This window comes from Toxorhynchites rutilus, chromosome 2, assembly GCF_029784135.1.
Source record: "Toxorhynchites rutilus septentrionalis strain SRP chromosome 2, ASM2978413v1, whole genome shotgun sequence".
Lineage (NCBI taxonomy): Eukaryota > Metazoa > Arthropoda > Insecta > Diptera > Culicidae > Toxorhynchites > Toxorhynchites rutilus.
This window is the reverse complement of record NC_073745.1, coordinates 19,370,559-19,391,074: the sequence shown is the minus strand read 5'-3', so window position 1 is coordinate 19,391,074 and position 20,516 is coordinate 19,370,559. Positions and strand designations below refer to the sequence as shown.

Below are 20,516 nucleotides of genomic sequence, written 5' to 3'. Positions count from 1 at the left end.
AACGACGACACACTGAAAAAAATTAGTATGATTTATTTGATAAATATCATTTTGTGAAATTTGAAACATGGTTTTCTAAGTGAAACCCTGATTCACGCTTTATCTTTTAAAGGAATGCATTAAAATATAACAACGTATGACATTTTGCCGAGTTCCAGAATTACCGTGTAGCTCCGCATGAATTCATGTACTGCAGACGATGATAAACTGTTACCCGCACCCATGCACACTTCCGCAACTTGCGGCCGTGTATGGGTAAACACCAATCGTCGCGAGGGTCAGCGCGGTGTGTTGTATCGGCCCAGCTATCAGGTCGGTAGTTGTTTTGTACCATTCTGAGCGCACGGAGCGGTGTACACTGTGATTGTGATTCGACGTGAGCGTGAAATTAGTCCGAACGGAAAACTGTTGCTACCAGGGAAATCTGGAATCCTTCGTTTGTTTTGTCAATTCGTGTAATGGCTAGTGTTTGTTAGAATTCAAATGGTGCGTTGATTTAATCTCTCATTTTTTGTGTGGATGCAATTTTGATTGTTGTGATATTTGTTTTCGCGAGAATAGCCAAAAACCGGAGATCGATTAGCAGAAGAAGCGATTTGTTTAGTGTTTAGTGTTTAGTGGTTGACGGTAGTGGCGCTAATTGACAGTTCCGCTCCGTCAGTGGAGAGGCCACAGAACGAACGAGCTGTGGCGGAAAGAAGAGTGTAACAGAATTAAGAATGAGAAACTTGTGTGTACAATCGTTGTACAATCCTTCCCGAAGTTGTGACCTATCCACCCCGGTTGAGTCGGAGTCGTCGGCTAGTGATGTTTTGATGGTGTGCGTGTTCTGTTTGCCTTGCGTTAACGGGAGCGATCGAGAGCGAAGAAGAGAGTGAGAAGGCGAAAATACACAAGGTAACTGCGATGAGGATCGCGGCCCGTGCTAATGATGTTGATTCTTCGAACAAGGCGTTCCATTCCTCGGAGATCGAAGAAGTCGTAAAAATATGGTCATTTATCACTGGTTGCGCTAGGCATGAATTCATTGGGCGGACTCCGAGAGAGGGTGATCACAGATACCGTTTTGTGTTTCGTGCTTGCCAGAGACAAGGAACTGATTGTGCCGCAAACACGCTCTCCATTGGAATGGTGCTATCATTCGGCAATGGTGCCAACTTTTTGTTTCGGAATCATCCAAATATTTTTGTAAAGTCTCAAATATTTAGCATGAATTACAAACTAAAAAATGAGTATGAGACGGTAGAATTTATTTTCGTCAACAGTGTTATCTTTAAAATAATGACTAATAACATATTTTTACAGTTTTAACATGTCAATATTTGACTAAGGCTGCATGATTCAAATATAATTTTGACAAAACAGTCGAAAAGACATGAAAGAGATGAAATCGCCAATTTTGTCTCACGGACTGCAGTACTTAGTTTAGAAATGGTATATGACTGATATCTAGTGATGAAACGAATAGTAGTTTGGCCTGATACCGGATATCCAGCAAGCTTCGAGGCCGGATATTCGGCTCTGTATTTGCGAATACGAAACTGGGAGAAACTGCATGTGTGCATGTAGCTAATAAAACATTACATTTTAGGGAGTAATAAACACATCTTTACATAAAAATAATGAACTATGATTCAATTTTCGGTATAGAATGAATATCCCTCAATAGAGTTTGTGGATATATTGAAATAATTTTAATACTAGTCGAGCTACAGTACGTGCTATGAATTTAAATAGGCAAAGAACATCAATCATTTATTACCATTAAATGTTAGAAAATATAGAACTGTTTTCGAGGATGATAACATTGTTTACAAAGAAAGACTGTTCTCTGAAGCTGGCCTGGAGTACAAAGCAAAGCGTAATCGGTCGGTTAAAAAATTAATGGTATGGGTTAATATTAATTTAATTTAAAAAGTCACAGGAGGTTGTGTCCGAGACACGACCGCATAGTTGACGTAGGATTCCGTTAGGCTATCTGTTGGTTTTGGATATGTCTGAAGAATTACATAGTTAAACTCTCTGATAATGATTTGGTGGCCCAGAAAAGGGCCGTTTTGTTTGGTGGTTGGATATTGTTTGTTCACTCCACCAGTGTTTACCGAGTGATGATGACATAAGGATGGTAAACAGTCGTTGGATGGTGCGTGTCAGATAAAATATATCGAAGTGGAACGATATATGATGAAAACCGCCCTCTTTGATCTTAGACGAGATGCCTCATATGTTATGTATGGATGAAATAAAGAAAAAAAAACTTACCAATTTAATATATGATAATTACCAATACCGAACACAATTATAAATTTTTCTCATCAGTAAAAACATGTTACTTTAATGTAGAGAAAACATATTTGAAATGGAGAAGGTAATTTTCTTTTATAACTTTTACTTTCTGAGTGTTTTCTCAACTCAATGCGAAATTTATTTGGACTAACAGCACCTAATACTATATGTAGAGCATATGGGAAATCACTTTTTCTAATATTTTTTTCACTTTCCAATTTTTCTCGCCGTATAAACTTTCCTTGAGTGAAAATGAATACAACAAAACAGACAGCTTAAACCAAACGACCCGTTCTCGAGCGGCAACACACCTTGGTTTTTATTTATGAAAAATGAAATAAATCGTTATATATATCAAGTCATTTTTAACACTACTGCTACCATATACAATTTTACACTTACACTTGTGCTTAATTTTTCGCAATGCACGGTAATCGGTGAAAGATATGAAATTTTTCACGAAGCAACCAACATTAATGTTCCAAATTTTTATTTTATTTGCTAGAATTAATCGTATCACTCACCTTACTTACAATATAAAAATGCTCCCGACTTGCATATATTTGCAATGCTGATTTCCCTCGTGCACCTTGGTTTTGATGTCTCTGTTAGGGAACACATCTGGGAAGAACAAAAGTTCGCCCTACTTTCATGTATTTGCAATGCCGATTTCCTCAAGGCAGCTTGGTTTCGATGTCTCTGTTACGAAATACGTTTCGGTAGGAACAAAAGCTCCCTCTACTTTCATGTATTTGCAATGCCGATTTCCCCCAGGCAGCTTGGTTTTGATGCCTCTGTTGGGGACCCGCCGCATGTGTCGTCAATTTCGACCAATCAGAAGTGGGTATTTCCGTTAGGATAGGGGTTGAGATTTTTCAATAGTTCGATAGTTAGTTACATGACATACATTATTTTCTTCAATATAAAAAATTGTTATGAAGTGTCGAAATTGATTGACGCAAAAATTTCATCAATCCATCATGAAACGACTAAGCAATAAGCGTTTGAAATTGGACAACTTTCGCGATGTGCTCGATTTTCGTTTTTCAATTTGTACCCCAATATGTTCCCGAAAGACGTAATCCTACGTCAAAAAAATTTATTTATCTTTTGTTAATGAGAAATTATCCGTTTCATCACTACTGATATCTATCGAAATCGGTTCAAGCCTGAAAGTTCTTATTAGCTCTAATAACCCAGTTGGTCTGTGAAGATGTTTGGAAATTCGAACAATTACTTTGATAATTTTAACAGTCTGGCCGGTAATGGATTAGAACTACACTTAGAAAAATTAATGATAGAAAACTATCCAATAGCTTTGGTAATGTAAACGTTGGTAAACTGTATATATTTTTTTGTAAATATTATCAATCGCACGAAAATTCTCTTCGTACGATATACCATTACGTACAGAAGAAAATGGCTATAGATTGGTAGCATTTGCCATAAAATTCGTTATATTCACTGATTATTTCTCTCAGTGTATAGTTTGGCTCAGATACAGAGCCTCAGTATATAGTTTCCATTTTTTCCTTCAGTGTATATAATAAAATCCTGCATAAAACCAAATCGAAAACAACATTTTTATTGTTTTGTATACATATATTTTTTCTGTTTTTTAAATATAAAAGAATTTATTGGAATTTTTATTCTTTTTTAATTTGGAATCTTTCAGTAGTATTTTTCTAGGTATATGTTCGAATTTTACCAATGACAGTTATCGAGCTTTTGTTTTTATTTGAGGGTATTTTGCCTTATATTTATTTGGCCGATTATGTTGCTTCCGTTTGAAAGATGAGGAAATTCAGTAAGGGATACGGTTGTGAAACATCTAAATTAGTAAATTTATGTAACATTTTGTAAAAACCTGAACTTTAATTGTTTTGAAAGTGTTTTCACAAAAATGCATGATTCATTATTTTGTCAACCAAATTAAAGCTCTTTAACTGATCTACAATTTATTCACCCATTTCCTCTCTTTTTTTTTCATTTTGCTGCAATATAATTTTAAACAATTTTCGATGAGCCTTTAATCAGAATCTTTAAAAATCACGTTTTCACTCCATTGTACCTAAAATAGTCAATTTATTTTCACCTTTATGTAGAAATATTCGAATTCGATTGGTCATATAAGTCAGTATTGTACTATATGAAGCTACATTATTTTGATAAGAGATGTGTACTAGAAAATTATAAGACTGAATGAAAACAACACTAAACATTGCATGTTTCATGTCGAAATTACTGAACGTTGGATATCAATGAGTTTTATTACTATGAATATCATATGTATCCGATTGTCTTAGGTTATGGTTTAGATCCATGAGCAGGCATTATAGGTTGAGCAGAGTGTAGAGTTTGCGAGCGTAGTGGGCGTGATAGCATGCGCTGCCATAGCTACTTCTCGAATCGCGACGTCAATATTTGTGTTTACATTCCATTGCCTTCCACATCCATATAAAAACGCTATTTCCAGTGAGATTCTCATCAATTAAAAACAGAATTTTTTTTGCAGTTCCCGCTGAATATGAGTACAATTTGACTTTGGATATTTGTAGAATCATGTGAAATAAGATGAATAAAATTGATATTTTTGTGTGTCTTTTACTCTCTCACCTTCATAGAAACAAACAAGTTTGTTGTTTGCGTTTACTAGACGATATATTCAAGGCTTACAATATCGGTATATGTGATTTGAGAAAACAAGCTACAATTGAGCAACATTTCATTTAGAATGCTGTTATTCCAGAGGACTAAAAATATGACTGTTCTAAGGACCTTTTCACCCCTCAAATGGTGGAAATAAGTCACAATACAATTGTCCCGTATCAGAAAACAATCTTTTACAAGATAACATGAACAACTCTGTTCATAATGTCTTGAAACCATGAGTTATTAAACATTGTTTTGTTTCTTCTGTATACATTCCAAATTGAACGCAAATAATGACGACATCATATTTTGTTTACCATTTCAAGTATACTCATATGTACCTCATTGGGTTTAGATTAGTTTGAACACCGCCAAGAACACCTATGGTTATCGCACGATTTTTTTCAAATACATGCCGTAAGTTGTTTCGAAAACAAAATTTTTCAGATAATGAAAATAAACAAAACTACAAACAAGATATTTTGTAGACTTTTGACACCGAAACGGCTTATCGATACGTTTTAAAACTTTATCTAATGCTGTAGCAATTCGAAATTTCATAAACTGGTTCGTTTGCGAAGGGTCAGCTTCCACTATGCTCCTGGAAACATTATTTTAGAATATTGTGAACCATCCGTTATAGAATTCCCTTTCAATGCAAAATTCTACTGGCTCATTTCTGTAAACAACAACACATACTGCTTTTTCCACATACTATTGTGGCTACATTCGATAGATTGACGAAGTCTTTCACTGTATCGAATTTGGAAAAGTATCTGCCAACGGCTGAAAGTTTCGCCCGTGATATGTTGACATCATTTGATGTCTCATATCGTGCAATATGAAGATGCTGGACTATTTCTTGTGGGTCTGCGTGATCCTCGAATTCTTGACCGGCTAAAACTTTATTGAAAATTAGATCATGCCCAAATACCAGCTGAAATTTAGTGATGTTATCGAAAAAGATTGGGGGCCAATTTGGATTACATCCTTACATTGAATGAATTAACTAAATAAAAATAATAAAAATCGCATTTATTCGCATACGCATTTATTCAGTTGTAAGCATTTTTTCGTTTCAATAACATGTTTGTTTGCGTTTTCGTTGCGTTTATTAAGTGAAAGGCAGTTCATCTGCGATCTATTGAATGTTTTCTGTTAAATTGTGTGGTACACGTACACATTTTGCGTAACCAAACTACATCATATGCTTAACTCATTCGCATTTACCCTTAGAAAATGTCAATTTAATGAAAACTAAAAAAAACTCCCAGGAGGCGCAGAGAATGGTCATTTGGGAAGTTATAAGATAGGCCGTTGACTGTCCCGGGCTGATGACGGTTATATGAGCCATCAAGTACTCTCATCATTCAAATTCGTAGATTTATGTTTGACAGAGAAATTAAGTTCCAATAAAAATATTTTTTCAATAACTATATCATTGATGGAAGAATAGTATTTCTCAATCTGCGACGCTAACTTCTGAACGTAACAGTAAATCAAGAAAAAATCTTATAATTTTAGGACGAATCAATATTAGAAATGAAAATCTAAAAAAAATGAGTGGGTTATATCTATGATATAACCGCAAGGCTGACGTGGAACTACCTTAGCTTAGCAATCATTCGTTTGTATTGATTAAATTCTTGATTGAATGAAACAGTTTCCAAATTCAATTGAGTTCAATATATTTGCTCTGTGAGTGAAAAAAATGAACAAATGCCGTGTAAAGTCAATTCATTTATTGTGATTGATTGTTCTTCGTTACAAGTAAATTTAATGACGGACCTTTTACGTTTGGTATGATGACTAGAACAAAATATATGTACGGAAGAATTATCAAACGTTTGATGAACCAGCCTAAGGCTGAAAATCTTTCCAATAAAGACAAAAAAAAATATCAAACGATTATTTTATTTTACATTTCCCTCTGAAGTTTACATCCCAAAAGTGTACATTCTTCTCGAATCTCGAATTTGTTTGAAACTGGGAAGTTCATTCGCTTCTAGTGGCTGCACGATTTTCCCAGGTTCCTAAGTTTAGAAGATCATGTTAGGACAGACATATTCCACTCTGCACAAAGGCAAGTTTGCATTTATTTGCAGAGCCGATTTCCCCAGAACCTCGGTTTTGAAGTCTGTGTTAGGGAAACACATTTCAATCGGAACAAAAATACCCCCGATTTGTATGAATTCGCAATGCCGATTTCCCCACTCTTCATGGATTTGAAGTCTGTGTTAGGGAAACACATTCCAGTCGGAACAAAAATACCTCCGACTTGCATGAATTTGAAATACCGATTTCTCCAGGCACCTTGGTTTAGAAATCTCTATTAGGGAACACATTTCGGTGGGAACAAAAGCTCCCCCTACTTTCGTGTGTTCTTTTTCTTCTTTTTGGCTTTAAGAGGGTTTAAACTTTTCAGTTCACTCGCCTCTAGGCTCTTTCGTGTGTTTGCAATGCCGATTTCGCTGCTTGGTTTTAAAGTCTGTGTTAGGGAACATTTTTCGATGAGAACAAAAGTCCCCCTACTTTCATGTATTTGCAATGCCGATTTCCCCAAGGCTGCTTGGTTTTGATGGCTGTGTTAGGGAAACCGTAAATCGGGCCAATCAAAACGATGCAGTTAGGGCGTTTAGATAACGCCTAATATTTTACAGTTATTCAATTGTTTATCTAATGAAAAACAACATTTTGTTAGTTGCGATAGATGCGTAGAAATATTCCCTATCAAGTGATGCAAACATCTCTCCTATCCAGTACGAAATGTTCGAGCTATAAGCATTCGAAATCTTTCATTTTTTCCTGCATGTTCTGTGTTTAGGTTTTCATTTTACCCTCCATATATTCCGGTTAGACGTAGTCCCACGTCAAAATAATTGCTTCAAGACATTTCGAATCGAACTCAATCACTATCCATAATTTAATGGCCAAATCTACAATTGCTAAAGCTTGCCAGAGTTAATTTCTCGCTTGCTTTAAAGTGAAAGAATGTTCTCTAGGATCGAAGTATCCAGCGGAATAGTGAGATAGCTGAGGCGATTAACCTGTAATCGTTCGTCATCCGGTCAATTTTCACTTTTCGGCCGAATATCGAATGTAGGAAGAAATTTAAGAATGTTTTATTAACTAAATTAAATTAACTAAATTAAAAATTTTAAAAAAAATATCATCCGTCTACTTCTAATCTATAAAATCAAAGTTTAATTAGTGAGAACATTGGGATGATTTCATCGATAACTTGTCATAAAAAATACTTGATGAATATATACTAAATGTTCAGCTTCAGAGGTTAACAAGCGATCCCGCTGGACTTCCTAATGTATGCAAGCTCCAGGGGAGCATTTTTCTAAAAATATTACTCTGATCAATTGTGCCAATTTGGGTTAACAGAACACCATAGTGATTTAGACCGAATCGAAATATATTTGAATAATAATCGATATTCATCTAGTTTTAATTCCTTTGTTAGTGGATGCTGAAGACGGCAATGCGCTATCACTGTTAGTAGAATCATCGCAAGGTATTTTCATGTACTCTATGAGAATTATTTAGCGCTGGTTTAGTTTCTAGAGCTGCTAAGTAGTCTGACTTGAACCTTGACTCTAAGAAAATTACAGGAGGTTGTGTCCAAGACACGACCACATTGTTGACGTAGAACTACAATAATATTTCCAGTCTCGATTAGCTTAGCTGTCATCCTCGGTGGAGATAGTTTTGTTAATGTCATGCGAAACCAAATCACACACAAAATTCCTGAACAATTATTTTCTTGGTAAACCGATGATAGCCTAGTTTGATGATTCCTCACACAATTGTATAGTTTAGAACCTTAATGGTAATTAAGTAAGAACAAGCGATGCTCATTGCTTTGTATCCAGAAAGATACTAAAAGTTTGCCTCAGCGAGATCCAATATTTATGCTCTAGGCAAATATTCCCCTTCGTTCTTCTTCTTTTTCTCTTCTTTGTTCACGGAGACTATTCATTCCTCTTCGTTGATCGTCGGTAAGTTGCTCGTTATTGACGGCATGGGTGGGGAAGCTCACAAATGACAAATGTATGGGAAAATGGAAATGCTTCTAGTTTTTATCAATTTAAACCGGGATTGTAATATGTAGCATAAAAAAAAGACGGGTGGGTAATGTCGGGGTTTTTTTTTATAAAAAGAAGAAAATTTCTTCCCATCCAGCTTGTGACATGTTGTTCAGTAAATTACATTTAATGCGTCGTGCCGGAGAAACACTTTGCCACTCACTGAAACTAATTGTTGCCTTGATGAGCGCCGAACCGAAGCTGCTCTGTTCTTGATGCGGGTTTTCTGATTGTCGTGAGCAGCTTTGCAAGCCAACTCGAGCACTCCGACGGCCGAAACTCTATAATCGCTGTTAGGTATATTGGTGCTCCGGTACCAATCCGTTTGGCCTAGTTACCCTTGCGGAGCAATCAGTGAATGCGACCAACAGGGAACTGGAGACCTGCACGGTTCGAGTGAGACTTTGCCTTTCCCTTAACTTGTTCTCCTTTGTTACGTCCAAGATGCCGATGAAGTACAACCACACGGGTTTACGGTTTGAAAGAAAATAAGATATTTTCTTGGGGTCCGCGTGTTTTATACTCTAGCGGTACACACTCACAGGATAGAGACAATTCGGCAGACTCAGCCAGTCCAACGGCAAAAAATTACATTCATTACGATTTGTTCGCTCGTTGGATTCACATGCAGGATAAAAAGTGTCCTTTTCAGGATCACAAAATTATCTTCAATCTAAAGAGTTTATTGTTTTGTTATCACTCGATATCCCCATCTTGTTCGGCTAAACCTTTCTGTTTAGCGATTGCGTTTGCCACTCGCCACAGCTTTCAGATGGAAAATTTCATCCCATCCAGCTTTGTTACATGTTGTACAGTAAATTACATTCAATGCGACGTGTCGAAGCGCCACTCAGTGTCGGATTGGAGGCGATATTAACCTGTAATTGAACATTTGCGATGACAGTGGCACAGTGTCGACTTTCAATGTGGGGTCATAATTTGGATCTCTATGTTTACAAAAATGTCCAACTAAATAATACGCATTACATGTCCGTCCAATTAGCTAAATGTCGAACTAATTGTAAATTACTGTACTTTCAATCTGGAAACAATTTAAGAATTGGTGAAAATTGAATAATCAGGAAAGTCCCCAACTATCAATAAGCTCAGAACAACTGCCAAATTCACATACTCATCAGATCCTGGCAATCAAAATTATGAAAAAATCAATTTGTGTTTTATTATTATTTTGGATAATGTTTTAGAAAGCATTGAACTGTATTTCGTAAACTCTTTTTTGAAAGGTTTAATGGCTTGGTTTTGAAAAAAAACATTTCGAATGACCTCGATGCCGCCTTGTTCTGGATTTGCCACCAAAGCAGTTTGTATAAAGAACAAACTTTTTTCTTCTGCTACCTGATGCCGTTTTGCGATTGCGTTTACCACTCGCCACTCGCTGCAACTGCCTGTTGTCTTGATGTCCACCGAACCGAATGTGTTCTGTTCTGAATGCGGGTTTTCTTATCGTCGCGAGCATCTTTGCCAGCTAACTCGATCACTTCGGCGGCCGAAACTATATAACGCCGGCTAGGTGGACTGGTGCACTGGTACTAACGCGCTCGGCCTAGCTACCCTTGCGGGGAACTCCAGATCAACACGGTTCGAGCGGGATGTTGCCTTTCCCTTCACTTTTCCTCCTTTACCATGTCCAGACATGGCTGCTTGGGTTGGTTTGTTGATGTGTTGTGATGCGAACCGATGTGGTGTACGGTTTGAATGAGAATGATCGTTACGGAAGGAAGGAAGGAAGGTATTGTATTATAGAGACTTTAAACGTTTGCAGTTCATTCGTCTCTAGCCTTGAGAAAGGCCCTTTGAAAACTCTACTCTACTCTACTCCAGCGCTTCCACCTCCGCCCTCTTGCCTTGAGAAAGGCACTCGATCCCTCGCTGTCCAACCCGTCCAGCAACGATGTTGTCCAGTCGGTGTCCACACAAAGAATGATCGTTACGGCAGCGGAGCGGGGATTTTTAAGCTGACTGGCTGGCTCGAGAATTACGCATGTGTGAGACTGCGACCAATGTTTCGTTAATTTTTTTCTTTTTCTTTTCCAATCGTGCTTCATTCTATTTCGCTGCTGCTCTGGTTGCCCGTTTTGGTCGGTACGATTTGAGGAGCACAAAATGGACCAATCGAAAATGGGCACATAGGGCATTTTGACAATGCTTGATATTTCACAATTATTCAATTATTTATCTCAAGAAAAATAAAATGTTATTCATTATGATAGATGCGTGGATATATTTCCTATCAATTGATGCAAAAACCTTTGCGATCTATTGAGAAATGCTCGAGTTATAAGCGTTCCAAATCTTGCATTTTTTCCTACTTGTTCAGTGCCTAGATTTCCATTTCACCCCTATATCTTCCGGTTAGACGTAGTCCTACGTCAAAACAAATCTTAGAGAATTTCCGATTCGTTTGGTATGTAAATCGTCAAAATCCGCTCGAGGTAAAAATAGTTATTAACGTTAACTTTATTTCATAAAAACGTGACCTGTTTTCTGATTTGGCACCCTTAATGAAAGACGTAGTTCTACGTCAAAAGTTGCAATTAGTAGGCAATTAGGGTTATTTGATAAATGTAAGAACGCGTCGAACGCGGGAGGATCATCCCCAAATAGTACACCACATCTGTGTGGCGGCGTAGTTCGATTCAAAATCTGGACTTTGGTATATACATTTTGACATTTTTGACTTGGCGCTTGTAAGAAATCGAAAGAATTAGGCAATTTAATTTCAATATCGTAAACGATCGAAAGAAGGACAGAAGGAAAACATGATTCGATAAGAGCGAACCGTGTGTACAATCCTTAAATAACAATCTTACCTATCGGTAGCGGGTGTTATAAAACCCAATGCAGTAGAATAACGGAAAGGAAAGGGATCAAATAGACCGCACACATTTATTATCGTGCTAAGTTCGTTGCTCTTAGAATGCAGTTATGAGTCAAAGATAAGCCCTAACCACGTTGCATGTGGTGAATCACAGATAAGCGATAGGTAAAGGACTTATATGCAAAGGAGCAACAACGTTTATAGTTTTCTGTTTCCTTCACACATTAGATTTGAATTTAGGCTAGAATTAGGATAGAAGAAAATTGTACAAAAACCCAAGGTTCTCTGAATGAAGTAAGTAGTCTTTGGAATCGTGTCGTATGATTAAATTCGAAACCTCCTATTGAATCGACTGACGAGAGTTCTTCAGATTCAAGTTTTCCAACGTCCGCAGCAATAGTTGTATAATTTGCGCTCGGAGTTCGTGAAGATCTTGTACTCGTTGATCCTCCCGCGTAGTTGATATTTAATAGATTGATTCAGCTCCCGTTCGTTGCTCGTTCCGTACGGAATTAGTGCGAAAGCAGTCAGTTCAATTTGTTGAAAGGAATAACACTGGTAAGCTTCCGTTCGTTGCTCGTTCCGTAGGGAATTAGCGCGAAGGCAGTCAATTCAGTTTGTTTCAGGAACAAGGGTAATTCACTCGACAGTTTTTCTTACTTCAACCCAGTAAAGTGCCAATCCAGATTCGCAAGGTTGATTCCTTCGCATCAACCGAGTTTGCGTATTGGGCATCTTTTACAGCGCTTTCAATAAGGGTACGGGTGTATTGTGTAGTTGAGGGGTTAGCATCTCAAAATATCATGTCGGAGGTTCGTGTTCGGTTCCCGTTCTGGCCGGGGGATTTTTGGTAAAAGAAATATCTTCCGACTTGCACTGTGGTCACGCGTGTTCTAGAGCTTGCCACCCCAGAATACATTCAAGGCGTGTTATCCGGCATAGAAATCTCAACTAAGTACTAGAAATAAAAATGACACAAGTAATACCTACGTTGAGAAGGCAAAAGTCACACTGGGAAAATTAGTGTAATCGAAGAAAACGGGTGTATTTGGGGTACAAATCGAAAAAATATAGATTCTATCGCTTATTGCTCATCCATTTTTCGATAGATTTAAGAATTTTTTTGCACCAATCCATCAATTCGCATAAATATAACAAAGTTCATCCGCATGCTCACAAAAATTGCCCCGTACCCAAACGGTTAAGTAGATCCAGTAAATTTTAATGAAATTGATTGAGTTTAGATGATCATGGGACATGACTTTTGGTTTTGAAATAATCGCTAGAATAATTAAAGTTAGCATAAAATATAGGGTTAATATACTTAAGTTCGGAGCGATTCTGTACCGTGAACAATTCTAATTGCTATGTTATATCTATATCCATTGATTTTTTATCCATGGATAAAAAAGTATCAACGTTTTAATACCAATTTTAAAAGTAAAGCTACTTGAAAGTTTACTTAACACATATTATCTCAGTTTCTAACTCTCCTCATGTGTCAAATAAAAAGATAGCTAGCTAACATGCTAAAATAATTCATTTAATTTTTGACGTAGAACTACGTCTTTCATTAAGGGTGCCAAATCAGAAAAACTAGTCACGTTTTTATGAAATAAAGTTAACGTTAATAACTATTTTTGCCGCGAACGGTTTTTGACGATTTACATACCAAACGAATCGGAAATTCCCTAAGATTTGTTTGATATGCTATACATTACAATCCCATAGTCTGTATATGGCTTAAATTGGTGAAAATTGGAAGCATTCCCATATCCTCATACATTTGTTCTGTCCATTTGTGTGCTTTCCTGAACAGAACTATCAATAACGAGCAACTTATCGACGAACAACGAAGAGGAAATCGTCTTCGTGAACAAAGGAAAATAAGAAGAACGAAGGAGAATATTTGTCTAGAGTATAAACAGTGGATCTCGCTGAGGCAAACTTCCATTCTTCGCGAGGATATCGACTGTACAACATCGTTGCTGGGCGAGCTGAACGGCCTTTCTCAAGGCAATGGGGGTGTAGGAGTAATGTGATGGATAAAGTAAAGTTTTCCAAGGGCTTTTTTGACGGTTAGAGACGAATAAACCGAAGAAGTTTAAAGTCTCAAGCAAGGAAGGACGGCAAACTTCCACTATCGTTCTGTATTTAAAGCAATGAATATCGCTTGTTCTTCATTGTTTTGCGTCATCACTCGTTTTCGTTTTGGATAGAGCTGTGGACGCGTATCTGGCATTGCATCAAACTGACGCCCTTGCATTAAGGTTCTGAGCTACACAATTGTGTGAGGAATCATCAAGCTAAGCTAATCTAGACTGGCAATATAAACAGAGAGGGGTTCTGTTGAGAAGAGCGAAAAACGGAGATAAGTGTGTGCATATTTAGTTGCTGCAAGCCATCGATATATGGATATTTGTATGCGTACATGCGTGCTTTATAACCCGTACGCAAAAATAGTGCATCTGCGCTACGCTGAAACTCCATTTGTATCTGCTCCCGTGTGCATTGGCCCTGTAACGATTTAACAATCACCTAATTTTTTATGCTTTGATTGACGATTGACGAGATAGCGGGAGGGAAATATTTACGCTAGGGTATTAGTAATGAATCTCTGCTGATGCAAATATTCAGCCTTTTTTCAAGCAGTTGACATTGTTTGTTTTCTGTCATCAATGCATTGAACTGACGCTATGGTGAAGCTGGTGTCAAGGTTGTGCACCAAAAAAATATTTGTGGAATACCAAGTTATTCAATAAGTTATATTAAGATATTAATTCATTTGGGCTTGCGTGCCAGTACTGCCAAAACTGCTTTCAACTAGGATTGTATTTGCGCTAATCTTGATCAAAAAGAAGCAGTGCTACACTTTTCGAAGTTGTTGAGATTAGCAGATAGAGTTTATTTCGTTTATTTAGTCACCAAGAATGAAAATGACGTGCTGTAGTTTTGTATTTGGTTTCGCTTGCCAATAGCAAAACTTTCTCCGCTGAGGATGACAGCTGCGCTTATCTCGAGCATGTATTGTTCTGCGAGCACAAGAATGAACCATCAAACAATTATCGTCAAATGATTCTACAATAAAAAATAACATTTACGGGCGACAAAACCGGTAGAACGGTTATTTTGAAAATTTCGTAGCATTATAAAAAAATATCCGAAGTTATAAACACGCGGCTTGATTCAAACCACAGCGTAGTTCTACGTCAACAATGCGATCGTGTCTTGAACACAACCTCCTATATATATTTTTTTTAATATCATGAACAATATGATTTTTCGCTCATCAGCGCTTCATTAGCGAGGGAGAAAATGTATCAATTAAAACCTATGATAAGTACATTCGGCAACACTGTACATTAGCATATACAGCCGTCTCACCCAACCAACCATCGAACATGTCTCGACCCGGGATCATTCTCCTTCCGTTCATCGTTCATCAAATGAACGCAAGGGTGTGTGAGTGAATTGTTTGTATCGGCGCTCTGATACCTTCCTCCCTCTCTATCGCAAGTTAGCTGGTTCGCTCACTCGCTCGCTCGTTCGCTCATTTCTGATTAGGAGGCGACGACGGAAGAGAAAACACCACGCGTGTGAAGGAAGGCAACCGAGAAGCACAAGAAAAGCGTTGTATTATTATTCCCTGACCTGTGCGCGCGTATTACAGCGCTGCTGAAGCAGCTAAAGGGAGGAAAAATAAAAACAAGATTTGGTCCGATGAGAAAATTTTGCCACAGAATGAGTGTGTGTGTGAGTGTCCGTGACTACGGCTGCTGCTGCTGCGTGTGTTGATGAGATGGTGATGTGTGTGGTGGGTAACAACGGTACCCTTCGCACGTAGCCACATACACACACACACACACACGCACACAAACTGTGTACCGCTTAGACGAGTGACAAACAATAACACACCGGTTTTTGGCCATTCGATGCTTAGTTCTCCGGTATAGTCTGAACGAACGAATATACGATGAGTACAGTGAGAGTGTGGTGCGAAAGGAAGTGAGGGGAAAAAATGTGAAGGGAGAAACATACACTTTTTATGTTTGTTGATTTTCATTTATTTTGGAATTTGGCATTTTGTTTTTAGAGAGCAGTGTTTCCACTTCGATCGGACAAGTGATTGATGATTGCTAAGTGTGCAGACGAAACAGAACAAAAGTGAATAACGAAATTGATGAGAAGCTGTGTAACGATTATTGTTGTTATGTTGCATATGCACAATAAAGAGAGCACATTGTCGGGGTGATTTCGCGAGTAAATGCACTAATTGTTGATACGATTCGTTGCGATAAGTGTTATTCAGTGACAAAGTGGAATAAAATGTATGCATGGTGTAAACATACAAGCAAAAGTGCATCAAAGAGATCCGAGAGCACACACAAGGCTAAACATTTGTTGTGACATCAGTGCATGGAAACATTTTGAACGGTAAGTAGTTGAAAATTAGAACAGTTTTGAGGGAAATATGCTAATTCAGCTCAATATTTAAATGACCATCGTGGCAGCAGCAGCACAAACAAAACGTGCCGCAAAAATCAACAATCATATTCGCTCCGAACAGCGAAATCAACGGTTGACGACTGTCGTGAAAGGCGCGCAGTTTCAGCGGTTGATTCAGCACTTCTCAGTGATTGACAAAACAAATCGGAATCCTTGGCTCCTATGAGATCTGAAAGTGTTGAGATCAAGATTGTTGTCAACGCAGGGTTCTGATGAAAATTACACGCTTTGATGCAATAATGCATTTGGTGTTGGTCGAGTTTAGAATTGTCCTTCGTAGGAATATACAGAACCGACCGACATACAAAAAGCTCTTGGCTACTAAACATGTATCAACAGATATAGCAAACCTTTCCACAGTTAACAGAAGTGCAATAGGTTTGAACATAATGTGAGAATTATGAATAAACCCGAAATCAGTTCCAATACAACAAAGCCAACTAGAAGATTGAATTATACAAAATTATATAATGTCACTGTTTTAACTTTTTCTGGATTATTCAGATTTTTTGACGTAGGACTACGGCTTTCATTTCTATACCGGGTGTAAAATCAAAGTTTCGAAAACGAAAGCGTTACGCCAGTGACCGAGATTTTGAGCGTTAATAGCTCCTAAGCAACTGAACGAAATGGTATGATAAACAGTTCATTCGAAAAATAAAATGTCTACGCATTATATACTTCTTACTTTTTGATCTAAAAACTTGTTTCAATAGCCTTAAAATTGCTTTCAAAACAGGCTATTGAAATCACCAATCGGTATATAAGCGAGCGCCACTCGGAAATCCACTCAGTCAAACAATACCATTAAAATGGTGAACAACTGTCAAATTAAAAATAAGGAACTTTTGCTCAACAGTATGATTTTAAATCCAAAAGCTGAACCAAAGATGTAAAGCCCAGACTGTGTCACTTGAACTGTAAAATATGTATGCAAATAGCAAAACATCTGAATAAAAATGCATTTAAGTTGTAAAAAAAAGAAATCCACTCAGTTATAATTGAACAGCGATTGCAGCATGTTGTCGCTGTTGTGGTGAAGCTAACTTCGTTCATCACGAAAGCGCTGATGGACGGTATCACCAAGAGCCTGTTTGTGCATCTTAGGCCAGAAGGGAATCCATCAGGAGGGGAGTGATGCCACTGAGAAGGCGACCAGAGAGTATCAGCATCTAAAAACGGCATCGCTTGAGGCATCAGAGCAGCCGCCAAACACCAATACACGCGCGGAATTCTTTTCATTTGGTTGCTGTCCAGCATCGAGAAGATCCCGGAAAGATGTAATCGTTGCTGAAAAATAATCTGCCAGTTCCCCTTGGAATTGAAAAATATATCTAAGCGAAAGAGTTTATTTTAATGTTTTCTATCCATATAATACTGCTGCGATCGAATACATTTGGTTTTGTGATTTTTCAATCAAGTGCAATTAATTAGCAGGAAAGCTTCTGAAGGTTATTCTTCCCCATCAGTATAATATTTTCGTATCCAATATTGGATGCAAGGAGCAACGGAAAATTTTTCGCATCGCAAAAAGCATATAATTTTCAATCGATTATTGCTCACCCGCTGAATGTTTCAAACTCAGAGAGTTCATTCGCCTCTAATTTGCCTTCCAAATTGCCAATTGTAAACCACACTTTCTCTCGATTCAATCACGGACAAAAACCATACTTAAGCGATATTCTGGTGGTGAAACGCATTCATTTTTCGCGAGGACATCGACTGGACAACATCGTTGCTGGACGATCTGGACGAGCTGGACGGCGAGGGATCGAGTGATTCATTACCTGACCTGACCTGAAACGCATTCAGTTTGATTCGAACTGTGAGGGAGCGCAGAAAAGCCGAACTATCAGGAGAAGAAGAGAAGGTGAGCAAGAGAGAATCAGCATCGTAAATCAAATAATCACTAAGTCAAAAATAGTCCTACGTCACCCTTGCGGTTATATCACAGATATAACCCACTTCCTGTTTTTTACACGGCTACTGTAACAACACTATTGATTTTCAAAAATAATCCTGATTTAGTCTGATATTTTTTCATTTACAATTTAAAATAAAACCTATGTGTAAGCTACATCGTGTCCAATATATTCCCCTACACTTTTAATCTCCCGGTAGTGGCAGCGCATACACTATCTTTGTAATGGTATGATCTTGCGCTATGTGTACATAATCCATTGACGGATATGTTTATTTTCATTCAGTGTTCATTGTTTATCAACGATGAAAAAATTACGTGCTATGATGGTAAAATTTGTTTTTGGGAGGGTTGCGCTCAAGCACTACACCTATTCGCCTATTTACACGGTACCTGTTTTACACGATTTCTCTTTTACACGGTTTATGAAATAACAAATTTTGAAAAACTTGAAAAAGGTATATTTGTAGTTCATATGTAAGCAAGTAGAATAGGATCTTAGTTTTGAATACGATGCGATTTTATGTTCCAGAACTGGCAAGTTATCAATTTGCTATCATTTTTGGAGTCTTGATGTGTAATTTGTGTCAATTTTTCAAGCTTTTAGAATGCCAAGAATATCGGCTTTCGGCTGGAAATTTCTTTAATAAATTTAAGGATTAATAAAGCAAAATAAATCTACGCAGCTGTTAGTTGAATCTTTTATCACTAAGTCTGAGGTCGAATCTGAGATCTTCCCGAATTCGTCGACTGTTGAACCAGAATCGCATCAGGAATGCTCAACTGATAAGGATGACTTTATACTAATCAGAATAAAAATACTGGTATTCCTAAAAGTGGTGATAGCGAATAAACTTATTGCAATTTAGTTTCTTGAAGAATTCTTTGTTTATTCGTATCCAGAATCTATAATGAATTTCATAAGTAGATTTTATAATTGTTTTACTTAAATAAACGATTGAATTGTGTATATGTTGAGAGTTTATTTTGTTTTACACGATTTTACATAGCAAAATCGGAGATTTCATTCTACACGGTTTTATCGGGAATCTATCTGCAGTGTAAATCGAGGGATAGGTGTATTTTTATAATTTTAAAAGTATTGTGAGATTTCTTCGTTGGATGGCTGCAAAATACTCAGCAGAAGACGTTCAGCAAAGATTATACGAATGATTAAGATCGTCAGGGAGTGAATTGGACGAAAACAAGAACATTTTTTACTTGTTTTTTTTTCATACATACAGCCTTTCCATGCTAAACCGATAGAGTGATTTTTTTCTTATTTTATTATAATATCTAGCAGACCCGGCGTTGACGTCGACGTTGTTTTGCCATAGGAATTAGTTTTAGTGAATATTTTGGTTTGGTTGTAAAAAATAACTATTGTATTGTAAGTGTGTTCGAATGGTTTAATTTTTATCCATTTTTTTATGAAGATCAAACGGATATGTGGTAATGGGATTCGTGACATTCAATGGAATGAGGCTCTGCAGACGATCAAAAAAAATAAATCATTAATTTTCTCATTTTAATGTATTGACGTAGGACTACGTCTAACCGGAAGATATAGGGGGTGAAATGGAAATCTAGGCACTGAACAAGTAGGAAAAAATGCAAGATTTGGAACGCTTATAACTCGAGCATTTCTCAATAGATCGCAAAGGTTTTTGCATCAATTGATAGGAAATATATCCATTATATATTATATATCTATCATAACGAATAACATTTCATTTTTCTTGAGATAAATAATTGAATAATTGTGAAATATCAAGCATTGTCAAAATGCACTATGTGCCCATTTTTAATTGGTCCATTTTGTGCTTCTCAAATCGTACCGACCAAAACGGGCAACCAGAGCAGCAGCGAAATACAATGAAGCACGATTGGAAAGGAAAAAGAAAAAAATGAACGAAACATTGGTCGCAGTCTCACACATGCGTAATTCTCGAGCCAGCCAGTCAGCTTAAAAATCCCCGCTCCGCTGCCGTAACGATCATTCTTTGTGTGGACACCGACTGGACAACATCGTTGCTGGACGAGCTGAACGGCGAGGGATCGAGTGCCTTTCTCAAGGCAAGAGGGTGGAGGTGGCAGCGCTGGAGTAGAGTTTTCAAAGGGCCTTTCTCAAGGCTAGAGACGAATGAACTGCAAAAGTTTAAAGTCTCTATAATACAAGACCTTCCTTCCTTCCGTAACGATCATTCTCATTCAAACC

The 20,516-nt window shown here is 37.5% G+C and overlaps 1 protein-coding gene across 5 annotated transcripts in view; it reads left to right on the top strand.

Annotated features, from left to right (window-relative positions):
- Positions 1 to 335: 335 nt before the first annotated feature.
- LOC129770865 (neurogenic protein mastermind) overlaps positions 336 to 20,516 on the top strand; it is a 319,388-nt gene continuing 299,207 nt past the window's right edge. For 2 of the 5 annotated variants that reach the window (XM_055774012.1, XM_055774007.1), the window contains exons 1-2: positions 336 to 486; positions 15,965 to 16,305. The gene's annotated coding sequence lies outside the window, so the exon portion shown is untranslated. Of the gene's footprint in view, positions 487 to 514; positions 898 to 15,845; positions 15,865 to 15,964; positions 16,306 to 20,516 lie in introns of those variants that run through there. The other 3 variants (XM_055774008.1, XM_055774009.1, XM_055774010.1) reach the window with 3 other exon arrangements.